This window comes from Pinus tabuliformis, chromosome Q (genome assembly GCF_031772625.1).
Source record: "Pinus tabuliformis cultivar Carrire ecotype Pingquan chromosome Q, CPIR1, whole genome shotgun sequence".
NCBI lineage: Eukaryota > Viridiplantae > Streptophyta > Pinopsida > Pinales > Pinaceae > Pinus > Pinus tabuliformis.
The window spans coordinates 52896746-52919028 of record NC_142296.1 but is presented as its reverse complement, the minus strand read 5'-3'; the positions used below and the strand labels follow the sequence as shown (position 1 = coordinate 52919028).

Genomic DNA, 22283 nt, shown 5'->3' with positions numbered 1-22283 from the left:
ACACTAGACCAAGTTGTACTTAACTATTTCATATGTGTCGGAATATCCTAACATCCCCCCTTAAGAACAACTTGGGATAGGATTGAAGGATTTACAAATATGACACAATAGGAGAAGGAAGGAGGCACTAGAGCCTATCCCCCCTTAGTGACAACTTCCTGAACTCCAACCATAAATCGAAGTTTAGTGAACTTCGCCTCTGTGAGAGCCTTTGTGAAGATGTCTGCAACTTGATCATCTGTTGAAAAATATTGCACTTCAAGAACATGGTCGTGAATGAGCTTTCTGATGAAGTGCATGTGCAGTTCAATGTGTTTGTTGCGCTGATGTTGGACTGGATCTTTGCATAGTTGAATGGCACTTTGATTATCACACCAAAGTGTAGTCGGATGTTGCTGCTGAAAGCCAAACTCTGACAGGATCTGACGAAGCCACAAGGCTTCCTTACTAGCTTCTACGGCACCACGATACTCTGCTTCTGCTGATGAAAGAGAAATGGCAGCTTGTTTCTTACAAGCCCATGTAATAGGTCCTGAACCAAGAGTGAACACATAACCGGCAGTAGACTTCCGATCATCAGGGTCACCAGCCCAATCGGAATCAGTGAAACCAACCAATAGAGGAGATGCTTCGGCACTGTAATGAATCCCAAACTGAACTGTACCTCGAACATAACGAAGCATTCTTTTAGCTGCTTTCCAATGACTTTCACGGGGGTTTTGCATGAACCGAGCAACAAGGCCAACAACAAAGGAAAGGTCAGGACGAGTATGAGTTAGATACAAGAGTTTTCCTACAAGTTGACAGTATAATGTAGCATCAACTTCAGGAGAAGTACAAGTGACTGAAATTTTGACTCCAGACTGAAAGGGAGAAGGGGCTGGCTTACAGTCTTCCATGTGAAAATGACCTAGAATATCACAAGCATACTTGGACTGGGAAAGGGAACTACCCTCCTTGGATTGCAAGACTTGAAGACCGAGAAAATAGTGTAAGTGTCCTAAGTCTGTCATTTCAAATTTCCTTTTAAGGCTAGAGTTCACATGGTTTATAAGGTTGGGATCACTAACAGTAAGGATAAGATCATCAACATAAAGAACAAGGATGATAAGAGAGTTGCCCACTTTCTTGGTGTAGACAATATTGTCAGAATGACACCTAGAAAAGCCAGATTCTAAAAGAAAGCTATCCATTTTGTCATACCAAGCCCGAGGAGCTTGCTTGAGACCATAAAGGGATTTCTTAAGTCGACATACAAGGCTGGAGTCTGTTTGTATGAAGCCAATGGGTTGTTCCATATAGATTTCTTCATGCAAGTCCCCATGCAAGAAGGCAGATTTAACATCCATCTGATGGACTTCCCATTTGAAAGAGGCAGCAAGGGAAAGAACAAGGTGGATAGAGTTCATTTTGGCAACATGGGAGAAGGTTTCGGTGTAGTCAATGCCTTCAACCTGTGAAAAACCTTTAGCAACAAGACGAGCTTTATGTTTATCAACTTTCCCATCTGGTCCATACTTGGTTCTGTAAACCCATTTGCATCTGACAAGTTTTCGTCCCTTTGGTAGAGGAACAAGATCCCATGTATCATTTGCCAATAATGAATGATATTCTTCATTCATAGCTGCTTCCCAATCTGGATGGCCTGAAGCCTCTGCAAAGGTGTCAGGATCATAATTTACTGGAGCTTGAGCCAGTAAAGAAGAGGCTCTCTCGAACTGAGAACGTGTACGTCGCTGATCTGTAGGATCATCGGCAAGATCACCTGCTGCATCTCGAGTAGCATGAACCCATTTTGGAAGCTGAGGAGCTGAAGGAAGATCCTGAGATGGTGGGGGAGGATTGTCATCCTCACTTTCATCATCTGAAGAAGAAATGTTTTCAAAAGTAGAAGAGATAGGGAGAGGTGGCACAACCGCCGAACTAGGCTCGCAGGCCGATATATTTTCAGCAAATTTTACATCTCTTCTAATGATAACATTTTTGGACTTAAATGGAATAAGTCTATAGCCTTTGACATCTTCAGAATATCCAACAAAAGTGAATTTTTCACTCTTACGTTCTAAAGCTTTATGCTTTTCATCTGGAATATTGATATTCTTTAAAGCCTTAGTAGGAATGCGATTTATTATGTAATTTGCACAGTTAATTGCTTCTGCCCAAAAACTAAGACCAAGTCCTTTAGATTGTAGCATACAATTAGCCATTTCCTTTAAGGTGCAATTCTTCCTTTCAGCTACACCATTTTTTTGTGGAGTATATGGAACAGTATGTTGCACTTGAATTCCATTCTCAGTGCAATAGTTGATGAATGTGTTTTTAACATATTCTCCACCATTATCAAATCTTAACTTAAGAATTTGATGTCCAGATTGTTTTTCAACAAAGGCCTTGAAGGCCAAAAAAGTGTTAAATACTTCACTCTTGAGTTTTAAGAAGTATACCCAAGTGCGTCTGGAGAAATCATCAATGAAAGTTAAGAAATACTTGCAGCCAGAGAATGACACAACTGGAAGTGGACCACATAAATCACTATGCACAAGCTGTAAAGGGGCTGAGGCGTGCCAAGAGGCACGTTTTTAAAAATTGTCCCGATGATGTTTTCCGAGTACAGATCCGGAACAAACACCATCTCTGCAAGATACCATAGGAAGACCTGTCACCATATTTTCTTTACATAGATGCTGAAGGGAGCGATAGTTTAAGTGACCAAATCGCTCATGCCAAAGTTTGCTCACTTCATCGTTATGAGCAACAAATACTGAGGGAAGATTTGATGATCCAAAGTTGTGAAACTTATACAACCTTGTAGAATCATCAGCAATGCCAGTAGCCAAAATCTGTTTAGGATCTCTTAAGTCCTTGATTACAACATCATGAGGTGAAAATTCAACGATTTTACCTTCACCTGAATGAGTTATCTGATATACAGATAGAAGGTTGCAGGATAAGGTTGGAACACATAATACATCATTAAACTGACCATTGTCTAGATGAACAGTTCCAGTCCCTACAACATTAAGAGATCTATCATCACCAACATATATATTTTTGGTGTTACAATCATTTAAAGAAGAAAACATGGCTTTGTTTTTGGCCATGTGATAAGAAGCTCCAGAATCAATGAGCCACTCATGAGAATGAGAAGAAGAAGATACATTTAATGCATAGCCAGACCGAGATGCTTGACAACCACATGCAGAAAGTGCCATTCCTGAAGATGAAGTTGAAGTTGAAGATTGCCCCAAATGGATGTTATGCTTCTTCATTGCTGCTTCCAAGGCTTCCATCTTCTTAAAGCATTTTGATTCTAAGTGGCCATCTCGATTACAAAAATTGCAATGTCTATCAGTCTTCTTCCCTTTGTTTTTATTTGTCTTATCATTTTGTTGAAATGATTTTTCATTTTGGGGCTGAAATTTCTTAGGACCCTTGTTTGGTTTAGGACCATTCTTTTTAGGATATGACTTCTTGGGATTCTTTGAATTTGGTTGCTGCTGGGCGGCTAACGCTTTCTTGGAAGAGTTTCCAAGATTAAGAAGACCAAGGTGTAAGAGTTTTTCTTGTTCTCTTATTAAAGAATCACAAAAAGAGTCAAAGGAAGGGGACTTGTAGTCTGTTCCTTGAGAAATGAAGGCTTCTCTTGTAGAATGGAAGGTGGAAACAAACACAGAGTAGGCTGGTCCCAACTTTGTAAGAATGGAATAGATAAGATTACTATCTTCTTTCTTAACTTTAACACCGTCCAAAAGATACCTAAGGGTCTTGAACTTGGACAAGAAATCTTCAATGCAAGAAAATTTATTAGGGTCCAATGTAAGCAACTCATTTTCAAGTTGATGGGCTCTAATTTCATTTTTAATGCCAAAAACTTTATTGATTTGTTTCATTGCTTCATCAGGAGAATCAATTTCTGCAATATGGAATCTAAGATCTGGAGAAATGGACATCCCTATCAGTCCACGTGCTTGATCTTGCCTATTTTCCCATCTAGCAGCCTTATCTTCATCCTTCGGTTTCTTTTCTTGGCCTGAGGCTATTCTGAAGAGACCTTTACTTCTAAGTAAATCCTCAATGTAAGCCAACCATTGGAAGTAGTTGGTGCTGTCAAGGGTAACTTGGTATTGACTTTCCATTTCAATGGAAACTGAAGCTAAAGATGCCGAAAATAAGTGTTCCAATGGATAGATCTCGAAAAATTAGGCTGGTTTAAAAAAAACGGCTCCCGGATGAAGAAGTTATGGCTTTTTGAAAAAAAGTTGTTGAAGTTGCCAACGAAGTGCGGGAATGTGCGGAAATGAAAAAGTCCACCCCCACAAAATGGAGACTTGAACCCAAGACCTCTACTCTCTTAAAATAGCTTTGAACCAATTGATCTATACAAAAAATTTGAGAGAGAGAGGGGGGGGGGGGGGGCTTTGGGTTGCGTGCTTGCCTTGAGAAAGCTCTTTTTCCCTACAAAACACAAAACACAAAACCGAACACGGACATGCAAAGAAAACGAACCTTATGGCTCGAAGTTAACTTTAGCCGAAAAACTAAATATTTTCAAAAATGAACCTTGCGGCTCAAAGTTAGCTTTGGCCGGAAACTAAATATTTTTCTCAATGTTTTTGATTTTCCGAGATCACCCTAAGGCGCGGGGAAAAGAGCATACGCATGAGAAAAATCCTTCCTTTCTGTTTCTGATTTGCCCAGATTGCACAGAGTCGCAGGGCAAAGAGCATACGCAGAAATGAAAGGTATAGATCTGGTAATAAAAAGGCTAAATAAACCGAAACCGAAATAAACAGAGAGAAAATAACAGTAAACTGCAAATAAACACTGTATACCTCCAGATCTTAAAAATGATGCAGCTAGGGCTACCGGAAACCTTTTCACGTGAAACGAAAGGGGTTCCTCACTGGAACAGATGCTCCCAACACAACAGAGCAGTCCTCTCGGCCCGAAAGCAGTCAGAAACAGCAGATCTAGGAAACGGCAGTTGGATGCAGTTCTACCGGCTTCAGATTTGGATCACCAACGGACGCGGCCCTCAAATAGCTCTGATACCATGTAGGAATTTACAGGGTAAGTTCCTCAGAAAAAACACCAAAAGGACACCGCTCACAACCAGATCGCAGATCAATACACCAGTATTTTGACGTGGTTAAAACCCTCAAAGAGGGAAACAGTCCACGGCCTGAGCCAACGCGGCCACTTCAGGCAATTTATTAACAAAAGAATGAAAATTTACATATGTATCTCTCATGCACAGATTACCCTACAAATGACCCTCCATGCGCTTTAAATAGAATTCATGGACCAATCGGGTGTCAAGCCACGGATCAAGTGTCGGTAATACCGAGGAGAGAATGAACCGTCGGATCACTACATATCGTGACCGTCGGATTGTAAGTTACAAAATGTACAACGGTAAAGAAACACAATTTACCTAACTCTATACCTAACTCTACACTAGACCAAGTTGTACTTAACTGTTTCCTATGTGTCGGAATATCCTAACACAACCATAGTTCATCAATATAAGAAAAGTTCCCTCTTAAGTGCTACTAGATTTTTAGATTCCAAATCCTTCCAGTGATCACATTATTTCCTGTTGGAGACCAACCCAACAAGGGTTTCTCAAAAAATCATTGATCATATCCATAATGTTTCAATGTTGAAATCCTATTGCAAATTAATTCCACTTTTTGAACATTCCTTCCAAACCCTAACCAATAGAGGGTTCCTAGGGTTTCCTTCAAACCCTAGCATTCTTTTAGATCCCCACTACTTTCATTTATTTTTCTTAGCTTGACCAAGGGATCCTTTAAAGGTGTCTTCCCAGGGGTGATCTTACTACCTTTTCTTCAACCCAACTTTGATACCATGTTAAAAAATTTCTTAGGGCTATATTGTTCTTTGCTTTTGATAATTACATTACATATTTTACACACAAAATTCACCCCATAACATTGTAACATCATAACAACAATAGCAATTGTATAGAAATAAAAATAACACCAATACTGCAACAAAACATAAAGAAACAAAGAAAGAAAAACATGCACACATGAAGACCCCAAGATTAGTCGGAGACTAGGGAAAAACCCCACAATGGGGAAAACCCGCAATCAATTCTTCTTCTTCTTCTATTAGATTTCATCAATGATACAACTAAGATACAAGGTACATCGATAAAGAGTTATATTGCAACATAAAGCCTCCAAGGGCTAATCTAGGACAACTAGAAAGTTGTTGCCATATCACAATAATGAATCAAAACATCATCTAAGGAAAACATAAACTTCCATGTGACTGCCATCGTTGCTATCCTGAATTAGCAATATCAAAGGTAATGCCTTGAGCAGGTCACTACCATATGAAGATCATGGAGCCAGGCCACTGTTTCATACTCATAGATCACTGAAGAATTTCTATCATGAAGATTTGTTTTCATATGTATCAATGTAAAAGTCACAGGATTTCTGAATGAGGATTGGTCACTACCATCATGTAACACACATATATATTGATCATTGTATGCAGTCACTAAGAGATTAAGGTTTCACATGAAACATTGTCATAGGTTAATATAGGAGCACGAGTAATATCGTTGTTTAGTGTTACAACCATACATTAACTGACATCTGATAACCAAAGGCATACCTTAATGTCTTATAGATCATTGTATACTAGAAGAGCAAGTGATAGAGTATGAGCTCACTATAATACTGAGCAAAGATACCAAAGAAAAGCTATTGTAAAACAATGAGACCATGTCACTAAGATATAGAAAAACAACGAGACCCTGTCACTGAGATAGAGAAAAAGAACGAGACTATGTCAACGAGATATAATATATGCCAAATGATCCTTAGTGAGAACCCTATGTGATATAATTTGAGCGATTCCTTTGTGGTGTCATTTGAGCAAGAGTCAAAGTCCTATGTGATGTCATAATATGTTGCTACTGTAATGATGTCATGCCACTGCAATGAGAGAGCCACTACAATGAATACATGAGCGGGAGCCATAGTGAATATTTCTCAACAATGATGTTGGTTTATGTGGAAATATAGATGCAGACTGGGAAGGAAGTTCAGTGGATCGGAAAAGCACTTTAGGGTGTTGCTTTAGTATTAGATCACGAGTGGTCTCGTGGTGCAGCAGGAAGCAAAATTATGTGGCACTGAGTTCTGTAGAGGAAGAATACATGGAAGCTAGTATGGCCACATGCAAAGCTAATTGGCTTCAGAAGCTGCTAGTGGGTTTATTTGGTCAACGGTTGGATTTGACCATTATCTACTATGATAATTAGAGTTGCATTAGGCTCTCTAAGAATTCAGTGATTCAACAAGGGTGTAGTTGAAGCAGAGGGAGACTGTTGATTTTGGGTAGCATCAGATGTGATCTAGGCCTCAAATTTTGCAGGGAGGCTTGGGCACATGCATTCCAAAGAACCCAGAAACCGTTTTGGGAAATTCCACCCAGAGACGATTTTATTAAAATAATTAATATTTTTAATGAAGTTCCTAAATTTAAACTTAGGAAAATTAAAATATTAATGAGTGTTAATCTAATTATGGGTGTAACTTCTAGAAAAAGATGGAGATCAAGTCAAAACGATCCGAGCCTTTGATTAGGAGTTAACCTAGGTTTTTGGTTGTCCAACAGGAAGATATAAGAAGGCACTTGAGGGTCACTTGGGAAATACACCAAGAGATCAAGAGATTGAATTTATGAAGTGAGAAGTTCGAAGGAGGAAGTTCTGATCAAGGAGATTTCTTGCAGCTGAGGGGCAAGGATAGCATCCAGAGAGAGAGAGATTTTCTCAGCCAGAGAATCATCAGCAGAGAGTGATCCAGTAGCGCAGAATCAGAGGTTGACATAGGGCCATGAAGGGCCACGTAAAGGCAGCGCAAAGGGTGAGAGAGAATCTGATATTTTGCTAGGTAGAATCAGTTTCAAAAGATAGGAGCTGGGGTGTGAGACTGGGAGGCTGAGAGCAGAGACTCCGGGCAGCAAATCGATCAAAAAACTGGGTAACGTAGTGTCTAGAGGGGTTGACGTAGGGACTACATGAGGACTACGCAGAGGCAACATAAGGCCTGCCAGAGGCACCTCATCCAGTATCCGGATAAACCGAGATTTTCTCAGTGATTCTGTGAGGTGATATCACAAATCGTTCTGCCAGTATTTATTTCTGTAACTGAATAACTCTGTGAAGTATTTAGAGATGTATTTAGAATTTGATACTACTTAATAATAATAAACCCTCAGAGCTGCTACACCGGTTTTCTTGCATTGTGCTTTTTCGGGGACATTTGTCCAAAAATAACAATGTCTATTATGTTGTATTTTATTTCTTGCTCAGTATCTTGTTCCCGTATAATAATTAATTAAGTGAAGGTTGCAGTAGTATTTACTTCGATAATTTCCATAGCAAATAGTAAATAACATGTATGGATTAACAAGTAGGAGAAGTAACATCAGTTTGTTGCAATAGGCATTCCGATTGTGGAATTTTCACATGGTATCGGAGCAATGCAGGTGAACCAAGAAGAGTAGAGCCGGTAGATCCAACGTTGAAGAAGAAGAAGGGAGTTCGAAAAAGCTACAGGAGGCAGCAGTTCGAAACCCCCAGAGAGATGACATAGTTCCAAGCTAGGAGTGCAGATTTTTGAGGCAGTCTCTCTCCGAGTGAGCTGATGGAGAGAAGGACTTCTAGTTTGAATTTTTGCAAGTGCAGAGGGAGCAACACTGAAGCCTCAGCGTGAGAGAGTTGGTGGGACACAGATTTTCAGCAGGTCGTTTTGCTGGGCTAAAAAACGTCTAAAGAACGAAGAGAAGCACCTTGAGGGAACTTTTCCTCAGTAGACTTCCTGCCAAGAATTCTGTTTTCTCATTAGATGAGAAGTAGCAGTGAGAAGCAGAGAGGAGATTTTCAGCATTTTTTTTGGAAGATATGGCAACCAGTGGCTTGAGGGATCATGATAGGTTGGATGGAGCATCCAACTATGTCATCTGGAAGGTTATAATGTCTTTCCTTCTAGATGATCGTTCCCTCAAGACGTTCGTCGACAACGTGTTGGTTGAACCTGCGAATCTAGATCTGCTGAAGAAGTACAAGGCTGAGATGGCAAAGACCAAGATGATGATCCTGAATGGAGTCAAGGATCACGTGCTGTGCCACGTTGCTAGCAGAATGACTGCTAAGGAGATGTAGGATTCCTTAGCCACGCTATATCAGGGATATTCCGAGCAACTAAAGATGTACTTAGAGCAGAAATTGAGATTTGCTCAGATGCAGAAGGGAGAGCATGTGGATCCATTCCTCACGAAGCTGAAGGAAACCCATGATGAGTTGTCTGCTGCGGGGCATACACCTAATGATTCAGAGTTAGTTAGACTAGCCCTCAATTCTATCTCAGATGAGTGGCAAGTTTTTGTCAAGAGTATCTTGGGCAAAGTGGCATTGCCTAATTGGGATGAGATGTGGGCAGCTCTAAAACAAGAGGAGATGAGGAGAGACCTGGTCAAGGTCAAAATTGACGGAAGCAGCAACAATAGTGGGTCGAAGCCAAAGGAGGAGGAGAATGCAGCCCTTGCATCGAAGGGACAATAGGGGAAACATAGACGAAAGAAGGATGTCTCCAAGGTGAAGTGTTTCAGAAGTGGCAAGTTGGGCCACTATGCATCCTAGTGTCTTTTGAAGAAAAAAGACAAGGATGAGAAGCACGATACTGAGGTTGCAGCCACAAACATTGAAGAGGAGGAGTTCGCCATGACAGTCGAGATACCTCCAGGAAGGAGGTGGGATGATTTGGAGTTGTAGTTCGAAAGAGTTAGAGATGGGTAGGATCCTTGAGGAGTCCACCTCATTAGGGGACTTTTGAGGTCTAAAATGGGCCTCCTAAGTAAAATATACAACCAAAATAAACTTTATAAGAACCAATAGCATTCAAGATGATGATGTCAACCATGTGGGATGATTCGCCATTTTTGGAGTAAAAAAGTAAAAATCTTAAAACATAATAATAAAACTATTTTTTCAACTCTTATTTTTAACTTATCTCCCTAAGATTTTACTCAAATTTTGAGCAAAAGTGCTTGTTGGATGCAAAATTTAATTCCTCATCCAAGTAGTACCCATGTTGCATACTTTCGATAGACCCTGCTACATGAAAAATGAGAAATACATGAAAAACGTGATTGCAATCACGATTTTCATGTATTTCTCATTTTTCGTGTAGCAGGGTCCATTGAAAGATGCAACATGGGTACTCATTGGATGAGGAATAAAATTTGGTATCCAACGAGTGTTTCTGCTCGAAATTTGAGTAAAACCATAGGGAGATAAGTTGAAAATACGAGTTGAAAAGAAAAGAAAAAAAAAATCTTTTTTTCCTCTAAAATTTGATGATGTAATCTAATCTTATTTTATTATTTTCACTATTATTTTATAATTTCCTTAGGAGGCCCATTTTAGACCTCAAAATTCCCCTAATTCTTGGATCAATATCTTGGTACGACAACCCAATTTCGCAGTAGTAGGATGGAATAGTGTCAAATGGTTCCAAGGAGTGTCAAGGAGACAGCTGCAGTGGCTAGGAGCGCTAGAGTCTAAGCAACGCAGAGCATAGTTGACAACAGTGCAGATGGCACAGAGCAGAGGTCAGCAGCAGCATAGTATATTCAGAGGGTCAGGGTAGAGACTAGCATCAGTCAGTTCGAGCATTCACATGGTATCATACTAAACATAATTAGTTCAATAATTTTGGATTTTTTTAGTTGCTTCTCTCAAGAACTGAGTTGCAGTACGGATGTAGTGTTAGTAGTGGCAGTGCTAGCAGCATAGCAGATGAAACTTTTGAGAGGGAGTTGTAGTACAGATGTAGCATTGGTAGTGGCAGTGTCAAAGGAAACAATACCGTTGCAGCAATAACACAATAGTTGGTTGACAACATGTCAGACATCAGCAGCGCAAAGGACGATGCTTCAGAGTCAGAGCAGTATGCAGCAACGCATATTGCTAGAGCACATTCCTCGCTAAGAGGGAGTGTTGATTTTGGGTAGCATCGGATGTGCTCTAGGCCTCAAATTTTGCAGGGAGGCTTGGGAACATGCATTCCAAAGAACCCAAAATCCGTTTTGGGAAATTCCACCCAGAGACGATTTTATTAAAATAATTAAGATTTTTAATAAAGTTCCTAAGTCTAAACTTAGGAAAATTAAATATTAATGGGTATTAATCTAATTGTGGGTGTAACTTCTAGAAAAATATGGAGATCAAGTCAAAATGATCTGAGCCTTTGATTAGGGGTTAATATAGGTCGTTGGTTGTCCAACAGGAATATATAAGAAGGGGCTTGAGGGTCATTTGGAAAATACACCAAGAGATCAAGAGATCAAATTTATGAAGTGAGAAGTTCTCAGGAGGAAGTTCTGATTGAGGAGATTTCTTACAGTTGAGGGGCAAGGATAGCATCTAGAGAGAGAGATTTTCTCAATCGGAGAACCATCAACAAAGAGAAGCAGAGAGTGATCAAGTAGCCCTAACGTAGGGCCGCACAGAGGCAAAGTAGAGTGTGATAGAGAATTCGAGATTTTGCTGGGCAGAGTCAATTTCAGAAGATGGGAGTCGAGGTGTGAGACTAGGAGGTTGAGAGAAAAGACTCCAAGCAGAAAATCGATCAAAAAACTCGGTAAAACAGTGTCTAGAGGGGTTGATACAGGGACTGCATGAGGACTGCACTGAGGCAGCATAGGGCCTGCTACAAGCACCTCATCAAGTATCCGGATCATCTGAGATTTTCTCAGTGATTGTGTGAGGTAATCTCACAAATCTTTCTGCTAGTATTTCTCTCTGTAACTGAATATCGTTGTGAGGTATTCGGATATGTATTCAAAATTTTCTACTGCTTAATAATAATAATCCCTCAGAGTTGTTGCATCGAGTTTCCCGCATTGGGTTTTTCCGGGGACATTTGTCCAAAAATAACAGTGTCTATTATGATGTATTTTCTTTCTTGCTCAATATCTTGTTTCCATATAATAGTTAATAAGTGAAGGTTGCAGTAGTATTTACTTCGATATTTTCTGTAGCAAATAGTAAATAACTTGTATGGATTAACAAGTGGGAGAAGTAACATCAGTTTGCTGCAGTAGGGATTCTGATTGTGGATTTTTCACATGGTACTGAGCAGTGTAGGTGAAGCAAGAAGAGAAGATCCGGTAGATCCAATGCTAAAGCAGAAGGAATTTGAAAAATCTATAGGAGACAGCAGTTCGAAACCCCCAAAGAGATGACGCATTTCCAAGCCGAGGATGCAAACTTTCAAGGAAGTCTCTCTCTAAGTGAGTCGACAAAGAGAAGGACTTCTAGTTCAATTTTTCCGGGTGCAAAGGGAACAGAGCTAAAGCCTCAACGTGAGAGAGCCAGTGGGACACGGATTTTCAATAGATCATTTTGTTGGGCTGAAAAACATCAGAAGAAGGAAGAGAAGCACCTTGAGGGAACTTTTCCTCGGCAGACTTCCCACCGAGAAGTCTGTTTTCTCATTGGCTGAGCAGCAGTGGTGAGAAGTAGAGAGGAGATTTTTGACATTTTTTTTGGACAGATATGGTAACCAGTGGCTTGAGGGATCAAGATAGGTTGGATAGAGCATCCAACTATGTCATCTGGAAGGCTAGAATGACTTTCCTTCTAGATGAGCATGCCCTCAAGACGTATGTCAAAAGCATGGTGGCTGAGATGGAAAAGGCCAAGAGGATGATCGGATGGATTCAAGGATCATGTGGTGTGCCACATTGCTAGTAGAGCGACTACTAAGGAGATGTGGGATGCCTTAGCCACGTTATATTAGGGATATTCCGAGCAGCGGAAGATGTACTTAGAGTAGAAACTAAGATTTGCTCAGGTGCAGAAGAGAGAGAATGTGGATCCATTCCTCACGAAACTAAAGGAAATCCATGATGAGTTGTCTACTACGGGGCATACACCTAATGATTCAGAGTTATTTAGACTAGCACTCAATTCTATCTCAAATGAGTGGCAAGTGTTTGTCCAGAGTATCCTGGGCAAAGCAGCATTGCCTAATTGGGATGAGATGTGGGCAGCTCTAAAACAAGAGGAGATGAGGAGAGACCTGGTCAAGATCAAAATTGATGGAAGCAGTAAAAATAGTGGGTCAAAGCCCAAGGAGGATGAGAATGCATCCCTTGCATCGAAGGGACAACAGGGGAAGCATAGACGAAAGAAGGATGTCTCCAAGGTGAAGTGTTTCAAATGTGGCGAGTTGGGCCACTATGCATCCCAATGTCCTTTGAAGAAAAAGGCCAAGGATGAGAAGCACGATCCTAAAGTTATAGCCATGAAGATCGAAGAGGAGGAGTTCGCCATGACAACTGAGATACCTCTAGGAGGGAGGTGGGCTGATTTGGAGTTGTAGTTCAAAAGAGCTACAGATGGGCAGGATCCTTGAGGAGTCCACCTCTTGGATCAATACCTTGCTACAGGAGCCCAGCATAGAAAATTTTAGGGGCAAATCTTAGCCCAAAGGTGAAATTTAAGGGGTTTTATATTTTGGAAGGGCGAATTTTTTATATTACACCCATTTTCTATAGTTAGCCCAAAATTTATTTAAAAAATAAATAATTATTATATTTTAGCCCTAAAAAATAAGGTGGATAAACAGTCCAAAAAACCTATTCGCCTCATTTCGAAGTTGGATTTGATTGCAATTGCCACGATTTCCAGTTTGGAGAAGTTGGATTTGATTGCAATCACCCCAATTTCCAGTTTGGAGGTTGGATCTGCTTGCAATGGCCCCAATTTCCTGGTTTGCAAGTCGTATTTGGTTGCAATGGTAGACAAGAGATTGGGTTAGCAGTTAGCGCCTGCCATTGTGGATGATGGGTTACAATAAGTGCTTGTAGACGTGAGAGGAGCCGAGAAAGATGAACTAGATGTCGATGTGGGCAAGTCAGATAGATTGGGAGATATTGGGACCATTAACATATACATATATGCTGAGTTACTCGATTCTAGTGCCATTAATGAATTCAAGTAATTTGGGTGTTTGTTTCCACTTCTCCATTGGGAACGAACCGAAAGAATAGTTTATCGGCTTTCATACATCCATCCCCTTCGCTACTCAAATCTTGGAGCCCTATTTTCTGTTCCTACTCGTCAATTCTTCCACAGATGAATCTTCGTAGGTTTTTTTATTTATTCTGAAGATCAACTTTCGAGCAAGTTGGGATTGCTGTATGTGGGGGTTGAGAGTTGAAACTGGGAATTTAGGATAAACTTCTATGAAATTTTTCTTTGAGATGACTCTGAATCCTGTTTTGAATATCCAAGGACACTGCCTTTCAAGCATTACACTTGAAGCTCACAACGTTTGGGAACCAACTGGAGGTTCACTTTGGACATTTACTTGTTTAGAGTTCAAGAGCCAGAGATTTTTATTTGTTTCACGGAGTCAATCTACATATACTTTCATGAAATGAGGACACATTTTGGAAATGGTTGTGATATTTTGATATGGTAAAATGGCATTGGTCAATTGTCTTTATCTCTGTTCAAGGAGTCTTGTAGTTATGAGCTAGTAGAGTTGGAGCGCTCAGTGCAAGGTTCACCTATAGCAATGTAAGGCAATGATCTTTGGACACTTTTGGAATTGAGGCTTGTGAAACCTTTCTTTCAAAATAAATATAAAACCTCAGAAGGAAATATATTTTTCAGAGGCACTTATCACTTATCAATACATATAGACACAAGTTTGGAGACTTTGAGCCTGTGAAAACAAATTCTCAGAACCTGAAAAGAAGTATTATATGGCAGATTTGAAAGAGCCCCTTCTTCCTCATCAGCCTTCTATTTTTGTGGCGCATGAAGCTCCTTGTTGATCAACCATGCCTGGAAGGCCTCTGTTTCAAGGACTAGACCTGGGAGTTAAAAAGAGAGGGCAGTGGATTCGTCATGGATATGAATAGAAAAAAATGGGAGTTCTCAAGTTTTAGAGGTAGATAAATTAACAATAATGAAGCATTGTGACTTGTCGGCTAGGAATCTCCATCTTTTAGATCCATTATTTGTATATCCTTCCACTATTCTGGGATGAGAGTTGTGAATCTAGAACAGATAAGGTGTATAATCACAACTGATGAAGTACTGTTGTTGAATTCATTGGATAACTATGTTCTACAGTATGTGGCAGAACTACAGAGGCATCTGAATGTTAGAAATGACATGGTTAACAATATGTGGCATTCTAGAGAACAAGGAAGCTCAAGATTTCCACTAGTGTCAAGTAGACAAGAACTGAGGGATGATGCGATGTCTAGCAGCGCACAGTCTAGCCAACAAAGATCAATTAGTGATGCTAAACTTTACAGTGGTTCATCTGCAGATGATTTTCCCTTTGAATTCAGGGCACTGGAGGTTGCTTTGGAGGTAGCTTGCACATTTCTAGACACCCAGGCATGTAAAAAACTTGTTTATATTCTCATATCCTGATTTTTGTACCTGTATTGATTGTGAAATGTGTTTAGTAATACTTTAACTCTTGTCTTATCTGATTTGTTTTCTGAATCTCTCTCTCTAACACACACAATCTGATACCATATGTTCCTACCATGCATGTATTTGGACTTTCTCTACTATGTGCAAAGAGCGCATGGGATTTGGCCAAAAGCTGAAGGTTCAACTGCAATGAAATGTTGGCAAAAGCTATCAAAAAATGTAGTGGAATGGAAGTGTAGAAACGTAGTTGGAAACATTAAAAGTGTCAATTGAATTTGCAACCAATGCCTGCACAGTCAAATGTGTGAAGGCCAATAGTAAAGGATAATGTACTCTTCCCATCTAGGGGCTATTTTATGTTCATACTTCTTGAAGTTATTTTGTTTGACATGTTTAGTCAATTTGTATATGAAATATAAGCCTTAACTTTTGATACACACTCATGCATAGTTGGTGAACAATTGTATATAATTTTGAGATTACTTCTTATATTGACATAAAAAGTTTTTTCTTTTTCAGATTTTCTTAATAGGTGAAAAAAATCACTGAGTCTACTCCCAAGCCAAACCATACTTGGGCTTGCTGTCAAGCCAAATTAACTTCGTCCTGAGTCTGACTCTCTGTCCATGAGTCAAACTTGCCAGAAGTGAGTTGATTTTATGAGTACTCATGGGTTATTTTCTCCCTAATGAGTGCAACTCATGAGTGGATGGAAAAACTTTCTAGGTTATAAAATAAATGCCAAAACTTGAAGGAAATGAAATCATTTTTAATTATTTTGCGATAGAGTTTTTGCCAAGTTTGAGTTGAACTCTTAAACTTTTCCCTTGCAGAGCTTAGTTTTTCAACATTAAATTTAAATGGATTTATTTTCATAAAAAAGTACTATATCAAACTAACAATGAGTTTAACCCTGCCAACATTTTATTCTCTTCTTGGCCCAAACTATTGTATTAACATCAAATTGTGCTTTTATTAAGGTTAACTATGTTCACCAAAGGATGAATTTATGATCTGTATTCCAGTGGATGAGTCAGAATGTATCTCACTACAGATTTCATTGAACTACTATGGGAAGAAAATACCCATGCATGCATGCTTATATGGATCTCTATGTTCTACGCAACCCAAGAAAAGTTGGATAGATAAATGTGCAACAACACTTAGAACATCACACAATGCATAGAATTTTTTTAAGCTAGAGAAACCATCACAGAAATAAAACTATGGTATGTTATTAATTTTCAAACCAATGCCTATAATAATTTCCCTTAGGCTTCTGAATTTTCGGTGATTTCATGACCTCCTAGACAACCATAGCATTCTTGAATTGGTGGCCTTAGATATTACATTCTCACACTATCTCTTATTTGGCTTAACTGGGCTACAGATATGTTATTCCCACTGTTTTGTTTGCACCTTCCTCTCTTTCAGTCAGTCAGTCTTAGGTTACATGCGATGGACCCACACTCTCTCAACTCTTTCTTTTTTATGCCTTTCTCCTAGATTTTATTATAGTTTATGTTGATTTTTTTCGGTATTTGCGGTCAGTAATCCCAGCTACTCAAGTTGTGACCCTAAAAGAAAAATTAAGAAGAAGATGTGCCCCTTGGGCGCCTCATGACCACTATAAATACAAACTTGGCCTCCATTTTTTTGGCATCAATTCAGATCACACAAAAATCATTTGTTTTTAGTTCACACGTGTGAAGGAGAGAGAGAAGAAGCAAGCAGTTTGACCAGTTTTGACCACTCTTTGACCGAAATTTCTGAAGCACTGTTTGCCAGAATTTCTGAAGCAGTTGATTAAGCTCTGTCGAGGCAATTTGACCAATTTTCAATGTGACATAAGTGAACTTGGCTAAAGAAATAATTGGAAAGTAATTATCAATTTAGAAGATCATATTCTCTATGAAGGAAGCTGATACCATGTTGAACAATCTAGGGCAAACATAATAAGGTGATTCTTCTTTACTATGATAACAATTTGTGAAGCATTTATACAAATTATCTTAAATTAATTTTCCATCCATTATTAGTGGTGTGTTTACTTCATCAAATTGCTACCAAAAAAAAAAGAGACAAGAACACAAATATTTGGCTTTCTGCCAGGGCCAAAACTTCTCCCTCTTGGAGAGGAAAACCCATGCAAAATTCTTCTTCTAGAGATTCCATTGATGAATACCAAAACCATGACCCTTGACACAATTTGAATCTCCAAGCCCTAGACATTGATCCTCTTCTTCATCGCTGCTGGGATCATCATCCTTGTTGCACCTCTGCCTCACTGAGATCTTCATTACTATTGACATCATTGTTGCGCCATGATTGTCTCTTGAGATTGCCACACAGGTGATCTCGGCTTTTTCATTGAGATCATTATCGTGACCTTGATTTTCATCCTTGATCAATGCACCGAGGGCTTCATTGCTGCTACACCATATTTGGATCATCATTGTACCCTAGTTGGAAACATCATCATGCTGACTGTGAGCAATAGAGAATGTACTTTATGACAAAAGTGCCAAGACAGTGAGGGAAACGATAGGATCAATGTGATGCTTCTTAAGCCAAGACAGTGAGACCGAGGCTATATGAAGATAGTAAGGATTCCAAGATTCTTTCCATCACATATATGCATTGACTGCCATGAATTAGATTCACTAAAATTGTGATTACTTTCTTTCCTGGACTGAGATCTTACTTTCCATTTAAGCCGAGGTTGTAATGATTACTGCTACTCCTTATTATGTCGAGACTTGAATATTGTGAGATCACTGAGATACACATATATATGCCTAGATCAAAACTACAGGGATATATGCGAGGGCTTTATAGTCACTATAACAACTTACTGTGTCACCCAAAGTCATTGTTTTCCCATCCGAGATTACAATGATCTGAGGATTGCACCTTACAGTCATGCGAAGGGTCTCAAAGATATGCCGAGATCCTATCCTCACTTGGAGTTGTAGACTTGTCCGAGATTCCTCCTTCTTGCTCCATATACCCAAGACCATGACTGCACCTAAAACCCAAACGAGGTGTAGTCAAACCCTACTGTGGCTCTACTCCTATATGCGAAATTTCAGAGGCATGCGATATTTTTTCTTCATGTATTTTCAATGACCCTAGATGGGTATTTATAGTGGTTATGTCCATATATGCAAGCCAACATAAACTCATGAACCGTCGTGACTATTTTATTGAGCCGACGTTACTTCCATTTATTTAATTTAATTCATTTTCGAGCCGACATGAAGATCTTCATTATTCTACTTGTAGACTTCGGTGTTCTTGCATTTGGAGAAGCATTCTTGCATTTGGAGGATCATTCTTGGTCTTGGAGGGCTGTTACATTCAGTTGAATATTTGTATACATTTGAATGACATAGAATGCGAGTTCTGTGTCACTTAAAGAAAATGTGAGTTGAAGATTTGTAATCATTTTTTCTTTAAAATGACTTCATGAATACAAGGAGATCTATAGGATAGACGAGTTATCTGGTATGGAATAAAAGGGATTGACATAATCCTTATAGAGAATGGAAGTCAGTGAATAAGTCTCCTTTAAACTCATGGGAAGGAACTCTAAAAAGTACTCTCATCTCTATGTAGCAAGAAAGGAGACAGATAAGAATATATAAAAATTAGGAAAGGCAATCTCTGACATGCAATAAAGAAGAAATATCCTCATGAGATCTCATTTGGGAGATCTAAGAAAGATGATATGAAAATAATCATCTACATTCTTAATAAGCAAGATGTCAGGTGTCCTCGGGATATTGAAATTTTCTTGTGCAACAATTTGAGGTATCTATGCTAGATAGAGAAAGACAAATTGAAAGGACTCAGATATGTGCGGAAAGGAAAGGGAAGGTTGACAAGACAGAACAATACTATATCGATGGAATGGTGAAGGAAGCTAAAGAAAGGATTAGGGAAAAGGGATTAATAGATCTCCATTATGAATGAGATGGTGTCCCTCTCAAAAGGATCCTATTATAATTCCTTGTAGATATGATCATGGTAAGAAGATGCATCGTGGCATCATGGAAACAAGAGCTCATATGAATCATGGAGAACATAGCTCTTGGGAATATCTTTGAATATCAAAGGAAAGGAAGAAGTCATTCAGGTCAAAGGGAACATTTGCTAGATAGGGACATTCTAGATGCTGAAGAGTCTTTGATAGAACTCTTAATGGAGGATCCCCTAGTCTGGAAATGCAGCAATAGTTTCATCAAGATTTCCAACTTATGGAAATCATGAGACAAAGGACTGATGACATGATGAAGCAAATCAAGGGATTGAAGATCCGTTCAATCAAGAAAGCTGCTAAAAGATACCTGAAGGGGAAATGAGGTATGTATGATTGTATTTGTATTTGCATTTGATATTGTAATGTCATGATATATGGTTGCAGATAAAATGGATCAAGCATGATCAAAAGGGAAAGGATCTCCTCCTCTGAAAGGATGCAGAAAGACATAAGTCTAACTAGATGAAATCAACATAATATGTCCTCATATGAAGTATGAGGTAGTTGACTACAATTGAAGAACTCTAAGAGCTCCTGGGAATGAAAGGTATCAGGATGGAAGAGATGGTGAAGTATGTAACCTTGATGAAGGCAATCAACATCCAAAAGATCAGGAAGACTTGACCAGGAAACCTCCCGAAAAGATGTGAAGACTCTGATGGAAGTCTGAAAGGATGAGGACCCTTGACAACATATATCATTGGGAGATGTGTCAACATGTATGCAAGATGATTGATACCTACAAGAAGATGTCACTAGAAGAATGCCATCACCAAAAGGTAATACGTAATTTTCTTTTGGTATCTGACCTCTTAGAAAAAGTCTGGGTATGTGTGCAGGATCAAGAAAAGGAGAGTTGTGAAAGATGTCACAACTATGTACCTTGTGATCATAGAAAATTTTAGGGGCGAATTTTAGCCCATGGGCGAAATTTAAGGGGTTTTATATTTTGGTAGGGAGAATTTTTTATATTGCACTTGTTTTCTATAGTTCGCCCAAAAATTATTTAAAAAATAAGTAATTATTATATTTTAGCCCTGAAAAATAAACCAGCTAAACATTCAAAGCCCCGAATTCGCCTTGTTTTTGAGTGGGGTTTGCTTCAATCGCCCCCGATTTTCACAATGCAGGTGGGGTTTGCTTCAATCGCCACCGATTTTCAAAATGTAGGTGGTTGGTTTGCTCCCAACCACCTTAGATTTCTAGGAAATCGAAGGTAGGGTTGAATTCTCCGGTTTGGTTTGGAAATCAAAGGTAGGGTTGAATTCACAGATTTGGTTTGATTCTCCTGTGTAAAAACAACTCTGTGATTCTGTGATTGATTGAGTCTTCATAGCGATTGATTGAGTCTTCATAGTGGTCAGAGTGACGGAGTCAGACGATGGCCACTTGCTCCTGAAATTATCTTTTTCCCTATTGCTCAATCTGCCAGCGTACTCTTGTATCAGAGAGGGGCCTGATCATGTGCCCAGATTCAAATCTACTGTTAATTTCAATGGAGAAGTAGTTGAGAGCCCAAACTACTACATCACATTGAGACATGTTGAACATGCCGCTACAGAGGTGGCACTTAATACTCTTTTCTAGAGAGGCCCTTCTCAAGTTCTTGCTGCAAGAATACCGATATGGATTTTGTTTTGGTGGTGCTTTGAAACTTTTTTTCTAGATGATCTATTGTTTTTTATGGTCACTACATGTGGTTTAAATAGGATAATATGGGGCATACAAAAATTGTTGCAAGAGATAACTCAGATAGCAGGAGCAACACTGCCTGTGTATATTGCTGTGTGGTTTGGTCTAGGCCATCTTCCCTATTTTACTTGCACTGTGGAGTTAGTTGAGTTAAGATATATGGGTGTGTATGATGGTCCTTCCGCTAACCAGTCATCAAGATGAATATGTCTCCTCATCAGTTTGAAATATTTTGTTTCATTGGGATGATTAGAAAGGGCTTAACTACTAGTCTAACGTCTCCAAGATGGTTTAGCGGGGCAATAAAATGGAGATTCTTTCTTCACCAGCATTCCATAACACCACTTACTAAATGAATCTGTTGGGTACCATGTATTACCTATCAAAATTACATTCTACATCTCCCTTATGAGCTGCCAGGTGCAATGACAATATCCACCAATCGATATGGAAAACTGCCTACTACCCCGTTTTGCGTCAATACCTAACTACCAGGCAATACCAAAGCAGGTATTTCGATTGAAAATTTTGGGAGCAGATGAGATGTGGTCGATAAAGTGATGTTACCAACTTCGTTCTCCTAATCATAGATTCAGATTCTTAAATGAGATTGATAAAACCAAATTATTGTATGGGAAGTTGCTAAGTTCTCTTAGCCGAGTCCTGGCGGGGTATTCAAGTGCATCAGATAAACAAAACCAAAAGGAATAGTTGAAGAGTATTGTCATGATTTCCTGGTCAAGTTTAAAACAATGTCAGTGTTTCTTAAAATTTACTATTTTACATATAGTTTAAGGTGTATTTTTCTTATAATAGGTATTATAGTTCCGGGCTTGTGTTATCCTGTGAAGTTTGAGAAACGTTTTTCTTCCTTGCCACTAAATAGTTTAGTATGTCTAATCTATAAATGCTAATTTTATTAGTTTTGTGGGATGGTTGTGGCACACCAACTTGAGTTTTGCTCACAGACACCAGTAGAGGGAGAATTTAATGATGCGCAGGAGAAAATCACTATTTCCAGAGCATTTGCACATC

At 39.2% G+C, this 22283-nt stretch overlaps 1 pseudogene; it reads left to right on the top strand.

Moving 5' to 3' along the window:
* LOC149218264 (uncharacterized) overlaps nt 1-22283 on the top strand; it is a 32316-nt pseudogene that overhangs the window by 8995 nt on the left and 1038 nt on the right.